This window comes from Camelus dromedarius, chromosome 2 (assembly GCF_036321535.1).
Source record: "Camelus dromedarius isolate mCamDro1 chromosome 2, mCamDro1.pat, whole genome shotgun sequence".
NCBI lineage: Eukaryota > Metazoa > Chordata > Mammalia > Artiodactyla > Camelidae > Camelus > Camelus dromedarius.
In genome coordinates this window covers 94,848,622-94,871,989 of record NC_087437.1, presented here as the reverse complement: position 1 = coordinate 94,871,989, position 23,368 = coordinate 94,848,622, and the positions used below count along the sequence as shown (strand labels likewise).

Here is a 23,368-nt window from a genome sequence, read left to right as displayed (position 1 = left end):
GAGACTTTCTCCCCGACATGTTTTGTGGTGGGTTGCAGAGTTATATAGTAGGTATGTGAACTTGATTGGATTAAACCTGTCTCAGATTGCTTTTCAGGATGATGGCACAATTCCACAATATGTTCAGGAGGTTTCCTATTTCCTGCTGCTCCTTCCAACACTTGGCATTATCCAGCTTTCTAAATTTTGCTAATCTCATGGGTGTAAAGTGATATGCTATTGTTGTTCTAATTAGCATGTCTCTAATTCCCAGTGGGTCTGAGCATATTTCACGTTTGTTGCTTTTGGGTTTCCTAATGACAAATTGCTTTTTTATAACTTGGCCTATATTTTTCTCATGGTTCCTGCCCTTTTCACTTTTCCTTTTTTTTTTGTTTTTACTTGTATAAATTACTTTTATATTTTAGATATAACTCCCTTGTGGATTTTTGACTGTAAGTGTGTCTTCTTGCAACCTTCCATCTGTCTCTTAACTTTTCATGGGCTCTTTCCATGAACAGAATCTTTTGGCTACAGCAATTGCTTTCAAACAGCAAGTAGAATCATTAGCTAGAAGAAAACAAGGACTGAGGTTTGCAGATAACTCTTCTCTGAAACATAAATACAAGAGTGAATATATTATTTAAAGAGATAAAAAGAAGTATGACAGATTGACAATGAGTCTAAAGATGGCTGAGAGGACCATTTTGCCTTTTTTGGTAACAAAACGAAAGTTAGTGTCAGATCATGCTGTTACTTACTGGCTAGAATATTTAATTGAAGTACAAAATAACTTCGTTAAATGCGAATATATTTATCTTTACAGTATGCATCTCAATTAGAGAATTTGAAATAATTTCATTATAAATTGAACATTTTCACTGATTAATAAAAACTAAATTTTTTTCATAAATATTTTTGATATAAATTCCCTTCTTTACATATTCAAATGAAGTAAAACGGCAAACACAAACACACACACTCACAATCAGTATGACAGTCAAAGAGAGATGCCGTTTTGAAATTTTATATTTAGAGAACTTGTGATAATTAATGTTTACCCAACCCCTCATCCAGCATGAACACATTATTTTTGTGCTACTTTCTTTTACCCATTAAAAAAGCATTTAGAGAATAAAGCTCCATAGGAAAAAAATTCTGATGGGAATATATTTTCATGAGGACAAATTTAATTTTGTTTTTCATACTCAGTGGGATTTGATATAATCTAGAAGACTTCCATAACTCTGAGCCAAAGATTCAGCAGGTGAATGTGCTATTAATCTGTTGCCTGAAAGCAAGGTGGGCTTTTGGGTCCACCTGCTGAAATAACTTTCGGTTAAATTTCTCCTTTCCTCAGGGAGTGGCTCAATTGCTCTCCTCAAGTTATATAATTGTAGATGAATACAGATCATAGAAAAGCAGGCACTACCTTTACCAGTAACTTCTGGACTGTCACAGACCATGTACCATCTTACCAGAAGCCAGCATTTTGTGAAACATTCATAAACATGGCCCTAAAAAAACCTACCTTCAGTTCATATCCTCTTCATATGCTCCCTAAAAGTCCTGCCTGCTTCTTAATTTATACATAATTGTGACAACACTATACTTTTAGTCTTTTAAATTCCCCTGCTTTATGTTTCCTCAAATCCAGTATAATATAGAAAGCCTTCTTTTCCTTAATATTTTCCAGATCATTGTATCATCATGGCCATAGACTCTGTAATCTGTGTTAGAGCGTATTGGTGAGGAACAGATATTTTGGAAATTAAAGAACCAATGTCCTCGTTAGTAGTTTCAAGTCAGATTCTTACCTCATTTCTTTATTTTTAAAAAAGTTTCTAATCTGCTGTTACCTCCTCCCACCTTTGTCCAGTTACTCCATCCACTAGAGAAGCACCTTTGATCAACTGTTCACTTGCTCCAACCCCTGTGTCCTATGTGTTGTGGATGAAGGACACTGACCCTGATCCGAGTGACATGAAATGTGAGAAATACTAGTTCTCTTATGCTTACCAGCTAGATCACACATCCAGCTGATCTTATTCAGATTCTGTATTCATCCTGTAGCTTTCAAGTTATCAACTGTCATTCTAGAAATGTCACAAGGAAGGATGATACACAAGAATCAGCTGTGCCACCCCCTCAATAATCTGGCAGCTGGAGTTCTTGCTATACATTAAAACATCAGTTTTTCCAAAAAAATGAATTTCTTCAGTGATTTTCTCAAAGTCACACTTGGGTCCAAAATGGAAAATTGAAGGCTCAGATTGAAATATGAAGACATCAATTTATTAACACCTATATGTTTGTATTGGTAGCTGATTGTCTTCTACATATGATGCTTTTGTCACGATAGGATATAAATGCCAGAAATTACTCAGTATGCTGACTTTAGAGGTGAGCAAAGTGAAAACACACAGAACATGCTTATTTTACCAAAGGTTTTTCACAATAACTGGTAGGAAGTTTTCTAATGCATATCTATTTGCCAAAGCTCTTTACTCTTCTCTATGTAAATACCGATGGTGCACACAGGAAAGCTTGACTAGCTGTCCCTGGGGGAATCAGGAAGGACTGCACAGATGTATATTATTTTTCATTTGTCCTTTGAAAAACCAGAAGGAGCTGGCCAGGAAGGAGAACTCGGAGAGAATGTAAAATTTAAGGAACAAGGAGAGTTTAGGAAATTGCGAAACGTTACATGTCAATGAGCGTTTAGAGAGAAGGGGAATGATACGGTTTTGAATTGCATGCTGTGTTCAGATGAAAGGATTTGTGTATCAAGCTAAGTGTCTAAACTTAATCCAATCAACAGGAAGAAGCAGAAGGAAGAGAAGAATGTCATCAAATTTGTTCTTGCCTAATATCGCACAACCATGGGGCGGATACGTTGGAGGAGAAAAGCTGCAGGTAACAACATGCTGCAAAGATTAAGGTCAAAGATGCTAAGTGCCTAGACTACATTTTTTTTTTAATTTATTTAAAGCATTTTATTGTCTTTCTCCAGATAGGAAGGCTGGACACGCGGTTTACAGTCTTGTGGGACTGATTCACCAGAACTATCACGCTTTCTCAGGAAAGCAGAGAACCTTTTTTACAAGAGGCCTTGCATTCCAGCTCCATAAATTGAAATACTCCTGTTACCAGACAGAACGAACCAAGCTGAGGGCAACATCAGGCTGCAATCAACCTACTCACCGCCCTGGGGCACACAGGGCTCTAGACAAATTCTTTACCAACCCTGGATTCATCCCGGTCCATTCAAAGTCTGCTTTTTTGCCAACAATTAATCTGAGATAAAAACGCAGAGGTCAGGAGACAAGGTTGCCGACGGCTACACGCGGCTCCCCGGGAGGCCCGGCAGCGGCCCCTCCTCCAGGATCCATTCTGTCCACTCTGACCGCGCAAACCAAGCCGTCTGCCGCCCCCCTACCCCCCTCCTTCGGGGACAGCCGAGGCCTGTGATGGCCTCGGGTGCTGTTAACCCGCCCCCCGCAGTCCTTGCCCCTCAGCGGCGCCCCCGGAGCCGCCGGCCCAGCCGCCGTAGTTAAGGGGGAGCTGAGGCAACGCCCGCGCTTCCGCCGCCCCTTGAGGGTCTGACTACATTTTGACAGTCGTGCTGAAAGGCATGGTCAGAATTCAGTTATTTCTTTAGTCAGAGTAACTGTTAATAATTTGTAATCATAGAATTATCCGATTCTTAGTATGGAAAGCAAGTTAGAAATCATCAGGCCCAACCTCTTCTTTTTGGGAATGAGAGTATCATACTCCTTAGAGGGTAAGGTATTTCATTAGGGAATTGCAGAGGTAGGACTGAGCCAAAGTGTAGCAATCTCACTTACAAGCTGTAAGGTCATGGATTAGATAATCAATTTCTCCATGTGTCCATTTCAACACAGATACAACATGCAGATAATATCCGCTTCTTGTTAATGTGTGGGAAATGCCTAATATTGGGCCTGAATAAGATAGGGCTAACTAAATATTGATTTTCATTGTTCAATGATTACATCTTTAGTCCACATTGTAGCAGACCAAGCTCCTTTTTACTTTTTACAGCCCTAAATTTGCTTGAACAACTGGTACTCTGTCATTCTCTGGACATGTATTTGGCAGGGCATCATTTGCTTGAGAGTTGAGTTTATGAACTACACGCAGAAGAAATGAGCAATCCCTGGGCATAGTGATTGATTCAGGGTTTACTACAAAAAACACTTTAAATCTCAAACACACAAATTTATCCCTTCCCACTCCCTTTCCCTACCCTCCTGGTAACCATAAGATTATATGTCTGCGAGTCTGTTCCTGTTTTGTAGATAAGATAGTGTCCTTTTTTTCTTTTACTTTTTCAATTCCACATATGAGTGATATCATGGTATTTTTCTTTCTCTTTCTGGCTTACTTCACTTAGAATGATGATCTCTAGTTCCATCCATATTGCTGCAAATGGCATTATTTATTCTTTTTTATGGCTCAGTAGTAGTCCATTATATAAATAAACCACAGCTTCTTTATTCACCATATATAAAAATAGATTTAAAAAAATGTTTCTTCTGTATAGCACAGGGAACTATGTTCAATATTTTGTAATAACCTTTAATGAAAAAGAATTTGAAAATGAATATATGTATGCAGATGGATGACTGGGACATTGTGCTGTACACCAGAAACTAACACACTGTAACTGACTGTACTTCAATTAAAAAATAAAAACAGGGAGGAGGGTATATATAGCTCAGTAGTAGAGTGCATGCTTTGCATGCATGAGGTCCTGGGTTCAATCCCCAGTACCTCCAGTAAATAAAGGAACCTAAATACTTTCTGCCACCAAAAAAGCCCTGAAAAAAAAAAAAACAAAAAAACCCAAAACATTCTAGACAAAGTGAAATCCGTCAGATTCAAATCTGGAACATTGGTTAGTGCTATCAGGAAAGTGGATGTAAAAATGATGCATAGCTGCCATCTTCCCAAAATGAAATGATAACTTTTTTGAGAAAGTGAAAAGAAAGGTTGGGTTCTTGTGATACTTTGAGTCCAATATAGACCTCAACCTGAAGGCAGACATAAGAATGACTTCCCAGGCATGTGAACTAATATACACACTTTTGGATTATGCTAGTGTAGCTTTTGTTACCTGCCACTGAAAGAGTCCAAAGTAAAACAATCTCAAAAGGAAAAAAAATTGGTAACATTTAGCTTCCACTAAGAAATGGTTAAAATAACTATGATTCTCTAGGGAAAAAAATGACAATGGAGATAAATTACCAAGATCTCTTTGAGAAAAAGCAGTCCTTCCAGGAGGGTTGAATAAATAAATGAGTTTTGAGGAAATAATTTAATTTTAACTATGTTATAAAACTATTTTAGAGATAATTCCATTAGCTGCATATTAAAGAATACTTGATTCATAAAATGTTACAGCAGTTGTATTTCTCAAAATGACACCCTTTCATGAGCTCAATTTACAGAGACATATAAAGGTTTCAAGTATATTTATGTAAACTGCACTGGCATGGTGATATTCAGTAAGCTTGAATTGGAGACACCTTTAAATTTACACTAGTGCATTACATTTAAATCTCATTTAAAGCAAATGAACCACAAGAAAACATTGTAATTTGTTGTAAGTATAGGATTTTGAACCAGAGGGTGGGAGGTGAGGGAAACATTGAGTAAGTAGTTAATATAATTAGAAGAAATAAGCTGTCTTTCATATATCACTTGAAAAGAAAAAAAAATTTTCCAAAATAATCAGTAAAAGAGCTTTTACAGTCTCATATAACAGTGCTTCTTATTATTTGTCAACCTCTTTTAAAGGAGGCCAATCATGGCCAGCTCATCTATAAGTTCTTGCAATATAAGCTGTACCAGAAAGGGGAGCATTATGTTCTTCAATATCATATTGTCACCAATTTTCATCTACTTTCTTGCCATAATTGATTCAGTTGGTGCAAGGTACATTGCCTAAATTAGATGGTTCAGATTCTTTGGCCTAATCAGTTGGAATAGACAACAGTGAGTGTTTACATTTTCTAGTTGAATAGAGTCTAGTCTGGTGTTAGGCACATGGAAAGCCAATGTCTCCTTTCCATTTCTCTCTTTCTCTCCTAAACCATATTTACTTGAGCTAGCTGAATTCTTTTGTTTTCCTTGCAACCAGGAAATCTATGACTAAAGCTTCCAAAGAATCCAATCTTTTACAAGAAGATTCATATAATGTGAATTGTTGACCTTTAAAGCTAAAAAAAAAAAAAGACTTACATTTATAACTAATTTTTAGTATATAAATCATTAGAAATCAGATACAATGTGGTGTACATATGACATTTTGAGACTTGAACATACCACGAGACATCAACTAATTAATTAGATAAATCATCCACTATTCCCTTAACTATTCAAGAGGAAAAAAAAAATCCGCCATGTTTTAGGAACCATCAGTAAGAGAAAATCTCCCACAAAAAATATATTATTGTAAAAAAAAAACTACCCTAATATCAGATAATAATTGATGATAGGAAATCTAAGTTCTTCAACTCAATTCAAGTAATCACTTCAAAATTTAAACATGATTATCCGTGATACTAACAAGAGTTTTTCAAGCCTCTGAAAACTGCCTGTGCCATCTCTCAGCCTTCTTCTCTCTAGTATGTATAACTTTGATTTGTGGACATAGTTTAAGACTAGGTTACCTGTCCTCCCCACTCTTAAGCTTTATTTTGATCTCTTGTCTTGCTTAAGACAGCTAGATTCCATTTTGCCCTTCCTTCTTGCTTCCCTCCTTTCATTTCTTTCTTGCAAAAATTATTTATTAAATGCTTACTGCCCTACAATGTATACATGGAGACAATGGTGAACAAGCTGTAGGTACTGCCAGCAAGAGAATTTTTGGCCGAGTCAGATAAACAAAGAGGTATATTCCATATAGTTGGATACGCTTGAAGATAAGAAAAATTGTGGCTTATTCGAACGACACTTAATTCAGGAGGGAGTTGTATAAAGGTTTCCTGTGGATGGAGGTGAATGCTCAGCTGGACCTAAAGGAGGGAGGGGAGAGGGAGAGCAGAGAGATGCATCTGCACAAGGGCCCAGAAGCAAAAGGGAGCATATAAAGCAAGGCTTTGCAAGGAAGTTAATATGTGTGTATGTGTGTGGGGTAGGGGGTGGGTGTGGGTGTGGTTGTAGGAGGGACTTGATGTTGGTTACGGAAGGTGCAGGGAGATGTAAGAGATGAGATTTGAGAACCCAGGCAAAGCCAGCACACAAATTACTTTGTAAACCTTGCCTAGAAGTTTTCACTATGCTGAGAAGGCAAGGGCACATCGCTAAGGAGATACAAGCAAAGGCGTCACAACACAGTCAGTTCACTCTCTGGTTATGTGGGGAGAGATGGACTTCAAATTGCCATAATATTTTATAAACCATTCTTGTAAGGTGCCTTGGCTCTATATGTCTTCAAGTCTTCCCAATAATGTAGTTGGAGAAGCAGAATTTTCATAGACATAACTTCCTCAGAGCAAGCATCTTTATATATGACAAAAGGAAGACTCAGGGGTTGATACACAGCAGATAACCTACCAAGTTAGCATGAAGGATAGGTGTGAAAGTACAACCTTTTAATCCTAGATGAGAACTAATGAACTAAGATTTTTAAAGTCTCCTTATCTGAATAACAAGAATTACCTAGCAACAAATTTTCTATTATCTCAAAATGCTATATTAGATGATTTATGCAATATAATTGGAAAGAAATTACATGTGTGTATGTAACCATTGATTTGTAAACATAATACGTAAGAAGATATAGACAGTGCATCTAAATCAAACCTCTTAAGTTAACTTTTATTTTTGGTCCCTGTGATTTCACATAAAAGATTTTAAAAAAATGCCATCTCTGGAATTAAATTGAACTTCTTTATCTATAAAATAAGCATAAAATATCAACACAGAACACAGTATATCGAGCTCTATCTTACTGGAGAATCTTTAAAAGAAAAATCTGAATCATGGGTAATTATAGAAAATTCAGGAAAAAAACCTGAATTCTGTTAAGGGAGGTTGGACTGAACACTGAAAATGAATGATTAAAGACTCTTATTTTTGGTTGCACTGCTTTGTGCAAAAGGAATTTGTTTTTGTGGTTATTTCTGAAAAATAAGAGAAAGTCAATCAGGGTAGATAAGCCCATTGTGCTGGGAGACCATGTTGTTATTTTTGTGTAGCTGTTACTCTTCAGCATTCTGAAGTCAATTTTCAGACCTTGAACACGTGTAATCTACTGGGTAGAATATAATTACGTTTTTATATTATAATGAAAATTAGTTTTATGTTTAAAAGAAGTATAATTTAAAATATATGTCTATATAGGGAAGGACCCATCAAAACTTTTTTTTTTTTTCTCCCCAGAACTGTGAGAGATGAGCTCTCGACATGATCCACCTCTTAACTCACAGTGCATGGGAAGGTGACTGTAAGCTTGAACAGCAGAGTCGGGAACTGAGACATTTATCTCTAGGATTCTATTAAGGTGGAAAACACTGTTTCCTTTGTAGACACAGTCTGGGCACCAGTGGCTCTCTGAAGGAGCGAAGCCTGTGGGGCAGAGGTGCCAGGTGGGAAAATAAGATGGAAACACAGCTCTGAAAAATGACTTTCCCAAAGGCATTTTGAACTGCTTCAGAAAGCGCCACTGCTGTTCTGTTTGGTTCCAGATCAATATCAGCTGCTTCCCTTTTCTGGTTTGATCAAAAGCACAAAATACTTAACCTCTCCACTGCATCCCAGTCATGTCTTTCATGCAGGCAAAAGTATAGTTCTGTGTATGTATTTAAGCAGATATGCAACAATTACAGACTGGAGTTAAAGGAGCAATTTGGAAAATGCTTTTCTGCAAATCTGAAATCAGTCATGAATATTTAAACCGCTGAATATGAAAAATATCCTTGAATGTGGTCGAGGGAATGATGGTGGCTGCAGGTGTGGAAGGTTTTCAGTAATGTCCTGTGTTTATCAGAATATGCAGAAAAATAAAAACCAGTCATGATGTCTGTAAGATTAGTAATAGCAAATTGATAAAGCTAAATGTCAGCGAGCATTGGTAATTATTACATATGGGATTAAAATGTTTTCTAATTAAATTTGAATTACCTATGAGAACAATACTTAAAACATTCTACGTCTGTTAAAAAGTCATTATTGAGGAAGACATTGTCCATAGGAGTTCAAAAGTCCTTTATGTGGGAATTAGGGTGTTCTGTTTATTCCCCATGAAATCTGGGGAGAAATTTGTCTTTATCTGGTAAGAATGATCACGAAACTCACTCAGCATGTTTACTTTTATGGCGGGACTGCTCTTAGCTTATCTTCAAGCTGACAGCCACACGGCCTTAGCCTACATTTCTGGACCTTGTAGCTGGGTCTCTCCACGTCCTCCTTTCTCTATATACCCTAATTCTGTTTCAGAGCTCTGGGGGGTGTGTGCATATGTGTGAGAGTGTGCGTGTGTGCTCAATGCTCCAGTTATATCTGTGCCTTTTATTGTGATTCACTTCAAATCCACTTGGGAAGTAAGTGGGATATTGAAAAAAATTTCTAAACAAATTGAAGGTTTACAATGCATTATTACAACATTTCAAAAACCAGCCTGAATTATAATTCAGCTCTTCTTTAAGTCTTTCAAATATTGAGCCTCTGTGTTCTAAACTCCACGTTGGAGAAACAATTAGGCTGGGAACGTACTACTACCAAAATGTCTTATCGAAGTAAAACAAAACTGAATAGGCCTAGTTTAAGGATGTGTATTAAATTCATCTTCCCCTAATAAATCTGAGCCTGTCTTGAAATTGACATCCGGCTCCTAATATGTGTGCCAAGTTAAGACATAGCAAATTTGAACTCAGTTTTCTGTTACAAAATAGTTTTAAACTTCCAACACATAAAAACACAAATGTAAAGTTTGGCTGGTTTCCTATCTGCACCCCTGTATAGCTGAACCAGATCTTAATTAGCTCACCTTGTACCTTCCTTGAAGGGTATTATTTTTGCTTTTTTATTTTATATATGTATATTCATAGATATATAGAAAAGCACATTTGTGTATGTGATATTATATTATATTATATTGTATTATCTGGTGTTGTATTTTGTGTCTTCCTCAGTTCAACAGCTTTCTTTCTGTGGACCCTTAGGGACTTTTTTCCCCTCATCTTTTCCAGCTAATGTTAGTAAGAGCAACTACTTATGCAGAGCTTACTGTGGGCTAAGAACTGTGCTAAACATTCTACTCACTTTTTCACATATTATATTCTCAACAGCACTAAAAAACTGGATTGATATTGGATTCACTTTGTGGATGAATAAGCTGAAGTTTGGAACGCTTTCATAACTTCCCCGAGATCACACGGCTCCTATGTGTGAGAACACGGATCCAAATCTGCGTCTTCTGATGAGCCCACTCTGGGTCCAGCTCTCTGTGTAGAGTTTGGCACTTTTCTTACTTGAGGTCTGTCTACCAGTGCAAGTTCCCCAGCCTTTTTAAATCCTAAAGAAAGTGTTTCCTTAAAGCTATATGTGAAAGCTAAAGTCAACATCAAAGTAAGTTATATCAGTGAACAAATTCATGAATTATTTCATTTGAACTTGAAACATATCTGAGATGTAAAATTAAATAATTAGCCCATCTATTTTTAGGTTAAACTTTCAACAGATTTAGTGTCAAATTCATGATTTAATTGTCAAAATTAAGAAATTTCCTCTTCTGTTGTTTTTATCCCTAATGATCCTTTTTGTTGTTTATGTTTAATTCTTTATGCTGTATCCAGTCACTTTGAAAACAGAAATGATATACATAAGTCCTAAATAAGTCAAATTATATTGTTAGATCAGTCAGTTGGCTGCGAAGATGGGACAGTGGTGTCAAAGAAGGCTTTAAATTTTTCTGATGTCTTGAGAATCTGAGAGAATTCATTTTTCTGTGAGAAATTAGGCTCACGCCCTCTCTCTCTTTCTCTCCAGTTTTCTAGATGGCAGTTTCTATAGCAACCATCATCTTACTGTTCTGCCATCCCAAATCCTCTCCCCGAGTGTGAAATATTTGTAAACTTTTTTGCCCATTAAAAAGCTTAGTAAGAGGAAAAAAAATAGCAACCCTCCATTTGTTCCTCTTAACTTGGCACATACATTATGTAATGCACTAGTGTAAATTTAATAGTGTCATATGGTGACAGGGTCCAATCTAAGTTGCTGGGTGTGTTTCACCTACGACCATGGCAAATGGTCATCACTGTGGTAGGAAGTGCTTGGTTCAAATATTTTCAGTTCACCCACATGTGTACAGTAACAGGAATAAAGGAAATTAATGAAGAAAAGGCAAGTGTAGAAGTAAGAATTCCCAATTTGAGAAGATCCTCTTGTTTTTCACTTCTCAATGGCCACATGTTCGACCACATAACATAGTAGTTAAAATGTGGACAGTACCCTCATTTGGGTCTAGCAGTCTGCCTTGACTGTGTGACTTTGATCAAGTGACAACCTCCTTATGTTAACGTGGACAAGAGAAAAAGTAAAATTACTGACCCTTTAAGATTGTAGGAAGACTTTGAGGTGCTGGATATAAAGTATTTAGTACAATGTCTGACACAGAGGAAGTGCTCAACAAATGTTAACTTTGGGGAAAAAAAATGTAGGAAGTGGTTTATATAAGCCAGGAGGCGCTAAGGTCCAAACGTAGTGCTTTTATTTTGGCATCAGTTTCTGTTAGTATTGCTATATAATTATTTTTGCAGTTCTGTAGAATACTATTTACTTTGAGATGAATAGTCTCTTCCCTCACCTAACTGCCCTGAACCCCTGCCTCCACCATAAAAGTCATTTGGTTTATGAATGTTGTATAAATTTCCTGTTCTTTCCACATAGCAATCTCTGAACTGCTGTGCATCAAATCCCCTATCTTAGAAAATGATGATAGTGCCTGTGAAAGGCTTTGTCAAATACACACTCCCTGTCCTAAAATGCACGTGCATCTTCCTTCATGCTGGCCCCATGCAGGTGATAACCTATAGGTGGATCACTGGCTGCTAATGAATCTGGGCAAAACTGCGCTACCCGTGAGCAACCCATGAGTCCGGCTATATACAAGGGTGTATTAGTTCTGCGGTTCATGTGCACTTAAGCCCAAATAGCAATGTCTCCATATTAAATCAATTTTCTTTCATTAAGTGTAGAAATAGATCATGTGCTAACAGTTTCTTTTCTATCTATGCTCACTTTCCACATGTGGGGGGATATATATACTTCATCTGTAACAATCTTTTTCTTCCCCCTCTACCACTCATTTTCTAAGGACACACCCCACATGAAAGCAGACATCATAAAATAATTGGGGGAAGCAGTTTGTAATATATCTTACCTCTCTGCTCCATATCCCAACAAACAATTTATATGTAAATACACAGAGCTAAGGCAGACACTAACTTGGCCTAAATTAAATGACAGTCTGTCCCTGAGGACCAGCAAACATTCTCCAGGACACCAAGGATTATGGTCTTTTCCCTCAATTGCCTGACAGGACAAAGGACCGTTTGCATAATAGACATCCAGTCTCAGACCACCAATTTACATACAGAGAAATTAAAGTCTGATCAGAGAGCATGTGTGCATGATCAGTGTATGTCCAGAAAACTCATTCTTTCTTCCTGTTTTGGCAACACTAATTTAAATATTTCTCCTCTTGGACAGCTTGATTTGCATTAACTCTGTAACTTAAATGTCATAAATGTCAGACATCAATGATTCTTATATCTTTATTTATGTCCTATATCCACGTACAAGAACATTGCATTAAGGAAATGAAATCCTCATGCTTTTTAAGAGGAAAAGTACTATTCTGTATGCTAAGGGAAAAATAAAATCCAAACTAATGTATCACTAGAAATGCAGGGAAAATATTTTGTGCTAGCACACATACTTGGAAAGCAAATAGTATAATTTAAATTTTTGCTGATTTTTTTCTTTCCCCACACCTCGTTAGGCAGAGAGCATCATAAATCCACCCATAGGTGTTTGTTAATTTTATGATTTTTTTTATTAATGAAATAGCATTAACAATGAAATGACCATAATATGAACTTTTAAAAAGATTTTCGTTACATAGATTTTTAAAGGTAACTTATTTTTTAAAGTCTTAGACAACTCATTCTAGAAGCTAATTAGAAAGCTAATTACCAGAATGGAAATGATTCCAATCTGTCTGGGGGCAATTTAGGTCACAGATATGCTTTAAGGCCAGGGAAAGGGACATCATCTTTCAAGTTAAAAAAAAAAATCCTGGTTCTACGCTTAATGTTCATTTATAATAATATGAATTATGCATATATGATTTATTCCTGGATTTCTGTAAAATTTTAGGTGATTTTTTTCATATGTTTTGTTTAAGGAAGTGATGTCTCAAGTGAAATTAAGCACATTAACTTACTGCATGACTATTGGTTCTCACGGTGTGGAATGTTACATAGAATTTTTCAAATCTATTTGATCAAAGAATCTTTTTCCCTTGCTGTGGGGTATCTCCAAAAAGTACTCTTTTCTCAAGAAGTAGCTGAATTAAAAATAATTATTTGCTACTTTAATATAAATAGTTAGAAAGAGAAAAAAAAGAATTGAAAAGCAACTCCCCATCATACTCAGCTGGAATAAGGTGAAAAATACGGAGACATTTTAAGCAAGCCCATTTTCCTTTCTGAAAGAGGATGATGGATAGAAACCCACCTTGGAGATGAAAAAGCGATGGGAAAGATGATCTCAGAGGGAGCTGTATCTAATAGTTTCACCCTGAATATTTTGAGAAATCATTAAAATAAGTCAATGCTAACCACATTAACCAGTAATAATCACAAATTTTAGCTAATAAATTATTAATGTAACATAGCCCATTTGTCAGCAAAAAACACTTTATCCAATCTTCTCCTTCTCCTCATTACCACTCTAAAAAGTCTGATTAACTGTCAGTTATATACATAATTCTTGTTACAGTTTGTTTATTGCTTCTCAGCCACCCAGTAATCCTAGTGGATGAAAATATTTTTCATTTGTCACAGTGACACGTGCTATGAAGTGAAGATATGAACAGCTGCAAGGTCTCCTAAGCTGATAGAAGATAACATATATATATATATTTTAAGATTCCACCTGATTTTTTTAAACTTCCTATTTAGCTAAAATTAAACACAGGATTAGACTCTGGTTTCAGATATGGCTTTAATGTGAGAGGACAACAGTTTCAGAAACAGATTCAGCTAAGGCTTTGACCGTCATGCCTCAAACTTGACATTTTAACAAATTCCTTCGAAGGAACTTACCCTCCAACACATTCTTAGATTAGCCTTGCTTAACTCATGGCTCTTAAAGCCTTCTTAATTATTCTCTGTTTAGTCCCGCCCAGGCACTATTTTCATCAACTTCCTCTGTGCTGGCGTCTTGGGTGGTAGATTACATTGCTTTACCCTTAGAATATTTCTGCATTTCTACATTCTTGCTTGAGCCATGGATAATCACAATACAATTAGCCACAAGGATAAAATACAAGCATATAAAGTACATGTAAAAAAAGGGGATGTTTGGCGGGGGTGGGGTGGGGTGGGGCTGGGGATTTTGATTTTATTTGTGCAGAGAAACGTAGAGTTTAAAATAAATGTCTCTACTATTTCAGGATGGTTTGTAGTTATGTGTTTAAAGAAAAGTTATCTCACATAAATATCTGATTAAACAATCTTACTGAATGGGATTCCAAATAAAATCAGCTCTAAGTAATGGTAAATGATCTATGGTTCTGTTGGTAGAAAGGTATAGAGCGTTGGCAGTAATAAAAATATCATTTAAACTCTGATCTACAATTCTTATACATGAGCTAGGTACAACAAGTGGAGATGGGAAATAGCAGGAAATCTTATTTCTAAAGATCATATAAATGAAACTTAACAGTAGAAGCAGAAACAATGCTCATGAGATACTGAAATCTTCTTATACAGACAAGTTAAGTTTCATACTGTGAAACTTTCTCAAGGGCATGTAAATTGGCATAAGGTCCCCGAGTATGTTTATTTATTCTGCATGATGAGTAATCCAATATTGATAAATTGGGCAATTTTGAAAATAAATCTTGCTATTGTTCTTTGAGAAATCTGAAGTCTTGTCAGCAATGGGCTGGAATTCCCATATGAAAAGAATTGGCTTTAGAGAATGAGTAAATGCTCCCTAAACCATCCCACCACGTCCTTTTGTTTTTGGAGGGCAATTTTATGCTTTATTAGGGTTGGGCTAGTGTCCACCACTTACATATCCTTTAGAGATCACAACATGCTTCCACATCCTTAGTCTCATGACTGGTGGTTCATAACTTTGCCTTTTTAAAAACTTTTATTTTTTCCTATTTTCTTATATCCAGGCCGTTTCATGCGTGTACAGTGCCTGCAGGCACTGGTGTTTGAAGCTCTTTGTACCAACTACAGTAAATTCTTTTGGATGGAATCCAAATTCCATCTCTCTTACACTGAATCCTGCTTTATTGCAAAGAGGGAGGTGATAAATTTATAGTACATGATTAAATATCTGTGTTCTAACATGTGCAAATAAATTATTGATAAGAGTATTACAGAATATCACGATAATTCTAACTATATTAGTTTTTAAGTGTTAAAGAGTTTTCTAAGTAATAAAGAATCTTTTATTTTCAGAAGGTAGCAGACAAGGTGACTCCCTTCACCTTGAGGTGGTGTTGTCTTGATTTTGCTAAAATAAGTTTATTATTGACTAGTACAAATTTGTGCGGATACTCCTATTTATTTCTGTGGGTAATACGGCTCAGATTCATTTCATTTGATTCTAAGACAATCAGGAACAAGATAAGTAATGGAATATTAGTCATTTATAGATGAAAATGTATCTAGTTGTATAGTATATTTTAGATAGATGAATGTCTAAGTTTCCAAAGTAAAGATTAGCCCAACCTATAATACATAAAGTATAATTACTCCACAAGCTTTCTGGGAGTATTCTTTGACAGAAGCAGGGCTGCTTGTTTCTCCCCACGCCATTTGTTTATTCTTAGTCCAATAATCCAGTAGTTGTCCCTCCCCCCACACCCCACCGCTAGATTATGAGTCGTTTTCATGATTGATTTTTTGTGTAGCTGAACAGGTAGGCTGGGACTAAGATCAGAAATAGTTGTTAAGTAACTTGTATCAGAACCTAACTGTGGTTCAACCGAAAATGCCTTAGAGGTTAAAAGATTTGAGGGTCGTTCCCATGTTACCATGGAATAGCTGTGTAATCTTGTACAAATTGCTTAACCTCTCTGAACATTTGCTTTCTAACTTGAAAACAAAGATTGCTGGAGTAGATAATTTTCTATAGGTTTCTTGCATCTTCAGCTTTCTGATCATTAACTCAGTTCTAAAACTGAATTTAGTTAATATTGAGAATCTTCTATATTATATAGAATATACGACAGGAAAGCTTGTTATTTTTTGTTTGTGTGTGTGTTTACTGTTGCTTTGAAAGCACTGACTTGAAATGAAATTAAATTGAAATGAAAGCATTGAATTGAATCATGCTCCTAAGTAAAAAAGATACAATACGTATTATATGATAAACAAGAAGTATTCATTTAAATTACTAAAGAGCTTCTGACCAATCTGGGTACTGCATTTCCTTTAAATTAGTTCTTAAAAATGTTTCATTCTTGACTTAATATGCTATATTTAAAGATGCCTAGGAATGTTAGCATTAAGGGACAAATCAATATCTGTTCTTATTTTTCAGCTGCTTGTTTTTTTTTTTTTTTTTTTGCAGGGGGAAGGTGCTTAAGTTTTATCTGTGTGATGGGTATACAAAATTCTATAAAAATCAAATGAAATTGATCTCATCATAAACATCCATCGAAAAATAGGCCAAGTGAAATCTAATATAATTATTATATTATAGTTTCCTACCAAACAAAGTAAATGAAAGCATGCAAGGGCACTTTAATGGGCATGTTAACTTGTACCAAGTAAATGTGAATCTTTAGCTATCTCTTATCCCATTGTGTATGCTAACAGGATTAGCTAGTATTAGTCCCTCATCCACAAGAAGTGTGATATGCAGTGTGACCTGCAAATCTCTCCTGGGATTCAAAAGGGCTAAGTTGAACCATGCATGATTTCAAAGCAATTCTCAGCACAATTATCTGCTTGACCTGCAAGATGAACAAGCATATCATTTAATTAATTGCCAAGCTCTTGTGAACAGTGCTGTTCATTTTTCTAGTAATCGTCTGATGATACGCACTTGCTGATTCTTATGGGAATGACCAGAACTGCACATTAACTGGTCTGATGGCCACTTTCCACAGTTCCATCAAACACTACTTTTAATCTTGACATGAATAATTTTTTTTATAGGAGTCCCATAAAAGCATTCAAAAGACAGCGTTAACAGCAGCTGTTTCCTTACTGCCGTGATAAATACTTTTGATCACCTAGAGTCATAATACAAAAACATTTCCTTCCCCACTTATTTATGAGGTACAAATGTAAGCCATATCTTTAAAACTGTAAAGGCATTTAGCAGTTTAAAATTTAGTTATATCTGTGGTGTGCTGAAGACTAATCCAGAAGGAATAGAATTGATGAAACGAATATATTCATTTATTCAGCTAGAATACAGGTGAAAAATTTCCATTTCATGTGGATGTGTGGTAAGCAGAGGAAAAGGGGATGTATGCTTTTCTGTTATCAGAGAAAATAGAATACAGTGAAACTACTGTGATGTAAAAATTCCAATCTGTTATTATATATATTTATTCGGTGCACTCAACTAGGAATTTGTTTTCTGAACAAACAAATGAAAAAGCAATAGACAGGCAGGGCGAGAAGAAAAAAAGAATCCCCAAACTACTTGGCCACAGATCTTGTCTACTGGATTCTCCTCTCCTCTGTCTCCTCGCCTTTGTTTTCCCTCCCTTCTCCCCTCTCTTCCCTCTTCCCCACTCTCCTTATCTCTGAATCTCTCTCTCTCTCTGTCCCATTGTCTTAGTGTTTAGGTGTCTGTTTCCCAGCTTGAGTTTCTATTGTATTTTCAATGAGATCCAGATTCTAAAGTATAATAAATAAACAAAAAAATCAATGAGTTAGACAGCTGAAATATTTCCAACTCATTGTGATTGTCAATTATGTATCACCCAAATTTCCTGATACAGCATAAAGAGATAAAGTCAATGACACACTGTGTGGCTGCAGTCTTTAAACCAATGGCTACCAGGTATATTTCTAATTGTAATGGTTTGTGTGTGTGTGTGTTTTCTCCCTGAGAAGCTGGGCCCAACTTTGTGTCATAGAGTAAGATTAGCCTATGGTATACCTTTAGAGAAAAAAAATAGAATAAATCGTTTACTAAATAAATAATGACAAAAAGTAGATATTCCTTTACCTCCTTGCGTAAATTTTTTTTCAGGTAAAACCAGGTAATTGGCAAATATTTTCAAATGGTTTCCTCAGAATTTCTTTGCTGTAGCTCAAGATTTCTTTTTATTTACTTATGTGTTATAATTAACGTGTACTATTATATCACTCCCAGGTATATAACATAGTCATTTGAGATTTTTATACATTATGAAATGATCACAAAAAGCCCAGTTACCATACAAAGTTGTTACAATGTTATTGGATATATTCCCTAAGTGTACATTACATCCTCTTGACTTATTTATAGCTGGAAGTCTGTACTTCTTAATTTCTTAATCTCAATGCTATTGACATTTTTTTGCATTGGATAGTTCTTTGTAGTAGGGGCGTGGTCTGGGAATTGTAGAGGTTTAACATCATTCCTGGCCTCTACCCCTAGATGCCAGCAGCAACCCTCTACCCACACTGTGACAACCAAAGAGTGCCTTCAGACATTACCAAATGTTCCCCGGGGAGGTCGAGGTAAAGTTACCCCAGTTGAGAGCCACAGCTTCAGATTAATGCTCTGAAATGGGAAAATCTGGCCAGCTTCTCCCATTCCTAACACACACTAAAACACACAATTGTGGAAAGGAAGGCATATTTTCTCTTCCAAGGAGAACAAATAGTAATGTCCTCCAGACAAGGAGGAGGTAATCAGTTAAAAAAAAATAATATACAGCTTCAAGTACATTATTTACATCATCATTTTAAATCATTCCCAGAATGTAGGTACCCCTGGGATGAGGAAAAAAGAGGGAACCTGGGTCAGTAATTGAAGAAAATACACATTTATAGAAAATTATATGATATATTGACACTGATGAGAAGCAGACCCAGTTTTATTTTCAAGTTTTAACTCAGAATGAGTCCATCCTAAGGGGATATACTGTCACATTTAATGCATCTGTTTAACATACTCACATAGCTTGCTTAGCTATTCTAAATTAGTCAATTATTTTTCTTAAATTCCCATAGTTTTATGGATCCTAGTTCAAAGCTTAGTGTCTGAGTGAATTCATCTAATTTTTAAAAGGTATATAATTAAACTCAAAAACGGCTTTATCAATTCCAAATAGTAATAATTTACCACCATTCCATTTTACATCTAACACAAAAGTTTACATCTACCTAAAAGTCTGAGTGAAGAGAAGAAAAAATAAAATTTTGTCACTTAATGATTTTTTTGAAGTAACATTTTCCAAGCTGGAGTGAAGAACTATAAGGACTCATTAAAAATTTGAGTGAACGTTAATTGATCTTACAATTATTCTAATTATGTTAATTTAATTGTTGATTTTTATGGAAATAAGATGTTATCTCTTTGAGATTAGGACACTGGTTAGAAAATGTCCTTAGATACGTACATGAATACTGTTCAAATACATAGAATTGTACAGATTAATTGCAGTTGTTATGTTAAAACATCTTGTTTGTAAAATGGAAGTTGACAAAAATTCTGGGGCACTCAGTGGTATGAAAGGTAGTCCTTAAATGGAGAGTTGGAGTTTACACTGAGTGTACTGTGACTTGTCTTCCTCCCAACATTCTTTTTTCACTATATTCATCCTTTCCTGTGATACCTACTTCTCTGCTGATCTCTTCTCCCATTACAATCATCATTTTATTTTCCAGTTGTTGGTATTGCTTTTCACTTCTGTTTTCCCAGGCAAAACCAGAGAAACACTATATGTGTGACATAAATGCAAATAAGACAGTTTCTGTAATCAGATATGTAAACTTGGCCAATTTATTAACTCCCAGAAGTCTCAGTTTTTTCATGTGTAAAATGATAAAGTGAAGTTACCTCACATGATTAGTATAAGAATAGCAATTACTATTAATTCATGAAGGTACTAACACATTTTTGGTCAAAGAGTAGACGCTCCATAAAGAGTGAATATTATTCTTCACCAGTTTGAAAATTCAAGAGCATTTTCCCCCTTTGGGAAAAGAATATTATGGTACATATAAAATAAAATGTTGAGGAAGCCCAATATAACATAAAATGTCTTTCATATAAATTTAGAGTCAAGTATAATTTACTATGGGTCTTTATTTTCTATTTTCTATCACTTTTTATCTCTTAAATTGATTGCATCTGTGGATTATAAAAGACCTTAAAAAAAGAAAAAAAAAAAAAAAGACCATAGGCCCTTTTGCCATTTGTTTACAACCAACATAATTTCTAGATTTTTCTAAAAATTTGTTGAGCTCTAAGATTTAAGATTTAAGCTCTAAGATTTAAGATTAAGCTCTAAGATTCTGAACAGAATACAATTATATTCCATATTTGAATGGAGTTACTATAATATATATAACAAAAATATTGTAAATGTCTGGTGAATAATTGAACATGTTTAAGCTAAATCACTTATTTTGTTAAAAAAATGAGAAGTGTTTTTAGATCAGATAGGGTTTTCTAAGCCTTGGAAGCTCTTGCTGTTAGCTAGATTTTCCTTCTGGTACTCAGTATGTCACAATTATTATCTATCAACAGAACATTATAGGAATTAGTGACCAAACCATTCAGAGACATTTTATACAAATGGTATAAATTGAGCCTAAGTTCTCCTGTGGGTACTGAAAGGAAGAGGGACAAAGAAATTTGGAAGCAAAACTGTCTGTTTCAAACCTGCCTTCTGACCTTCCTGCTTGATTTTGTTCAAAAGCCAAGTTTCTTTAAATTTTCAATCCAATTCTCTTGGATCGCTCACACTTAGAAACCAGGAAGCAGGGGACACAAAAGGAACAGTGAATACCAGAGACGCTGAGAACATTTACCAGAAACATGGAAAAAATGTATTTCTGAAACATCTGAATTGTATCTTAAAAATCTAGGTTTTCCTCCTCTTTTTTTAAAAACAAAACCAAAACCAAAAACGTTTCCTTTAACCCTGTAGTCACTGTTGATGAACAGCAATATCTACCTGATTCTAGTAACAGCCAGAAGGCAATTGTCCAGCTGTATACATCTCCCCATATGCAAATATAAAGAATCTGATCTATCTCCTGATACTTGAGACCCAAAGGCAGCAATAGGACTATTCTGGGACCAGTTCCCTCTCCTGAATGACTTCAATGAGCCGAGTATGCATTAACATCAGCAGGCCAAATGACTGATGGCACGGGACCCATCCATATTTATCTTCTCAGGGCTGGACAGACATCCTATTGATTCGTAGGTCATTACACAACGTGTTAACAATCCACTGCCATCCAGTTCAAAAGGAAATTTGAAATTAGTGATGGGTCTTCCTGCAGGTCTGTGCCGAGGGCACAAGATGGGTAGTCAAGCATTACTCTGTTTTGACATCACTACACTCTTCCCCCATTTAATGTCAGTCTTACACAGAAGACTCTAAGAGATGGAAAATACAGAGCTTGTCTAGTTAAAGGAATGTTTTAAAGACTGTAAGTCTGTTCATATGGCCAATGTTTTCACGATAGAAAAATCATTTCTGAGAAAACTCAAGAAAAAAATATATACACCTTCACACATGTATATGTGCACACACATGCACCAAAACGCACAACCTGAAATAAAGTTAATACATTTACTACATAGGAGAGAGATGTTTAAAGTGTTCCAAAAATGACCCCATTTTATTCTAGAACAAATGTGTGCAAATGTGTCTTATGTGTATATTAGTATGTATAAAAGGAGAGTTTGACTAAAGTCATTTTAAAAAGAAAACAAGCAAAACAAAAGAAAGCTAAAAACACAATCCAGATGAAAAATCAATATAAAAAATCCAGATTAGTCACTGTGATCATCAGTTTTGAAATTCTCACTCAGTCGACACAGAAAAAAAGTCATGACAGTTTTTCAACCAAAAAAAAAAAGTTTTAAAAACACCAAAATGTGTCTTACATTCAGTCAGCTGGAATCTTCCCTTTCTGAGAGCAGTGCTGAGAAGTTTGTAAGAGTGAAACAGAGTCCTGCTTTCTTCAGCCATTCTCATGCTTTCGAAGTTCGTGTAACTTGATTTCTGCAGTTTCAGAACCTGGCAGTTAATTTAAGTTCAGGCCTTGACATGCCTGGAGGCGCTCAGCTGTGAAGGCAGCCTCATGCAGGGTAACAGCACCGTGCTTTATTTGGTTTTGAAAATTAAACCAAAAGGCGACTATTCAGTGGGCTATTTGATAGGGAATTAAGTTCTCAAATGACATTAAAATCATCCTGTAATCCGGAGGTGACTTTGAAATTAAAAGCCCACTTTAAAAAGCTCATAGCACAATTTATTCATCCACATGTGTGCTGTACCCTATAACCCTGGAGGGCCCCACATTTATTCCAACAATGTATTCATTGATCCAAATATTTGTGTAACTTCTCTATTGGAATTGTCCTCAAACCCCATTGCATTTCTATGCCTATGATTAATTCATGTGTGTACTAACTTATTCATTCTACAATTATTTCTTGAGCCTCACTAGGTTCCAGGTATGGTTCTAGCCACTGGTGATAGAGCAGTGAATGAAAAAGATGGATGAAAACCTGCTCTGCAGGAACTTGCCTCTTAGTGTGAGAAGAGAGGCAAAAATAGGCGAGTAAATCACACGGCATGGCAGAGGACAGAAAGTGCTAAGGAGAAAATGAAGCTAGGAAGGAGGATATTAGGGGCTTGGATGGGAAGAAGAGCTTTCTGCAAAAGTTCCACTGCAAGGGGATCATTTGAGCAAAGATCTAAAGGTGGTGAGGAAGTGAGCCATGCATATACCTTAGGAAAGAACATTCCAGACAGGAAGAAAGAACAGCATGTGCAAACTTATCCTTTATGGCATTTTTCGAGGTACATTTGAATGTGGAGATAAAAACAAAGTTTAGTAATTTGGAAGGAGGGAAATGAAAGAATCCTTGTAAATCAAATCATGATGCTGTACACCTTAAACTTGTCCAGTGC

The 23,368-nt window shown here is 35.9% G+C and overlaps 1 protein-coding gene and 1 non-coding gene across 7 annotated transcripts in view; one reads left to right on the top strand and one right to left on the bottom strand.

Annotated features, from left to right (window-relative positions):
- ROBO1 (roundabout guidance receptor 1) overlaps window positions 1-23,368 on the bottom strand; it is a 1,016,936-nt gene that overhangs the window by 547,021 nt on the left and 446,547 nt on the right. The gene's annotated exons all lie outside the window — the stretch shown is intronic.
- On the top strand, window positions 4,705-4,781 carry TRNAA-UGC (transfer RNA alanine (anticodon UGC)). The gene has a single exon. It is a non-coding gene; the product is annotated as a tRNA-Ala (tRNA).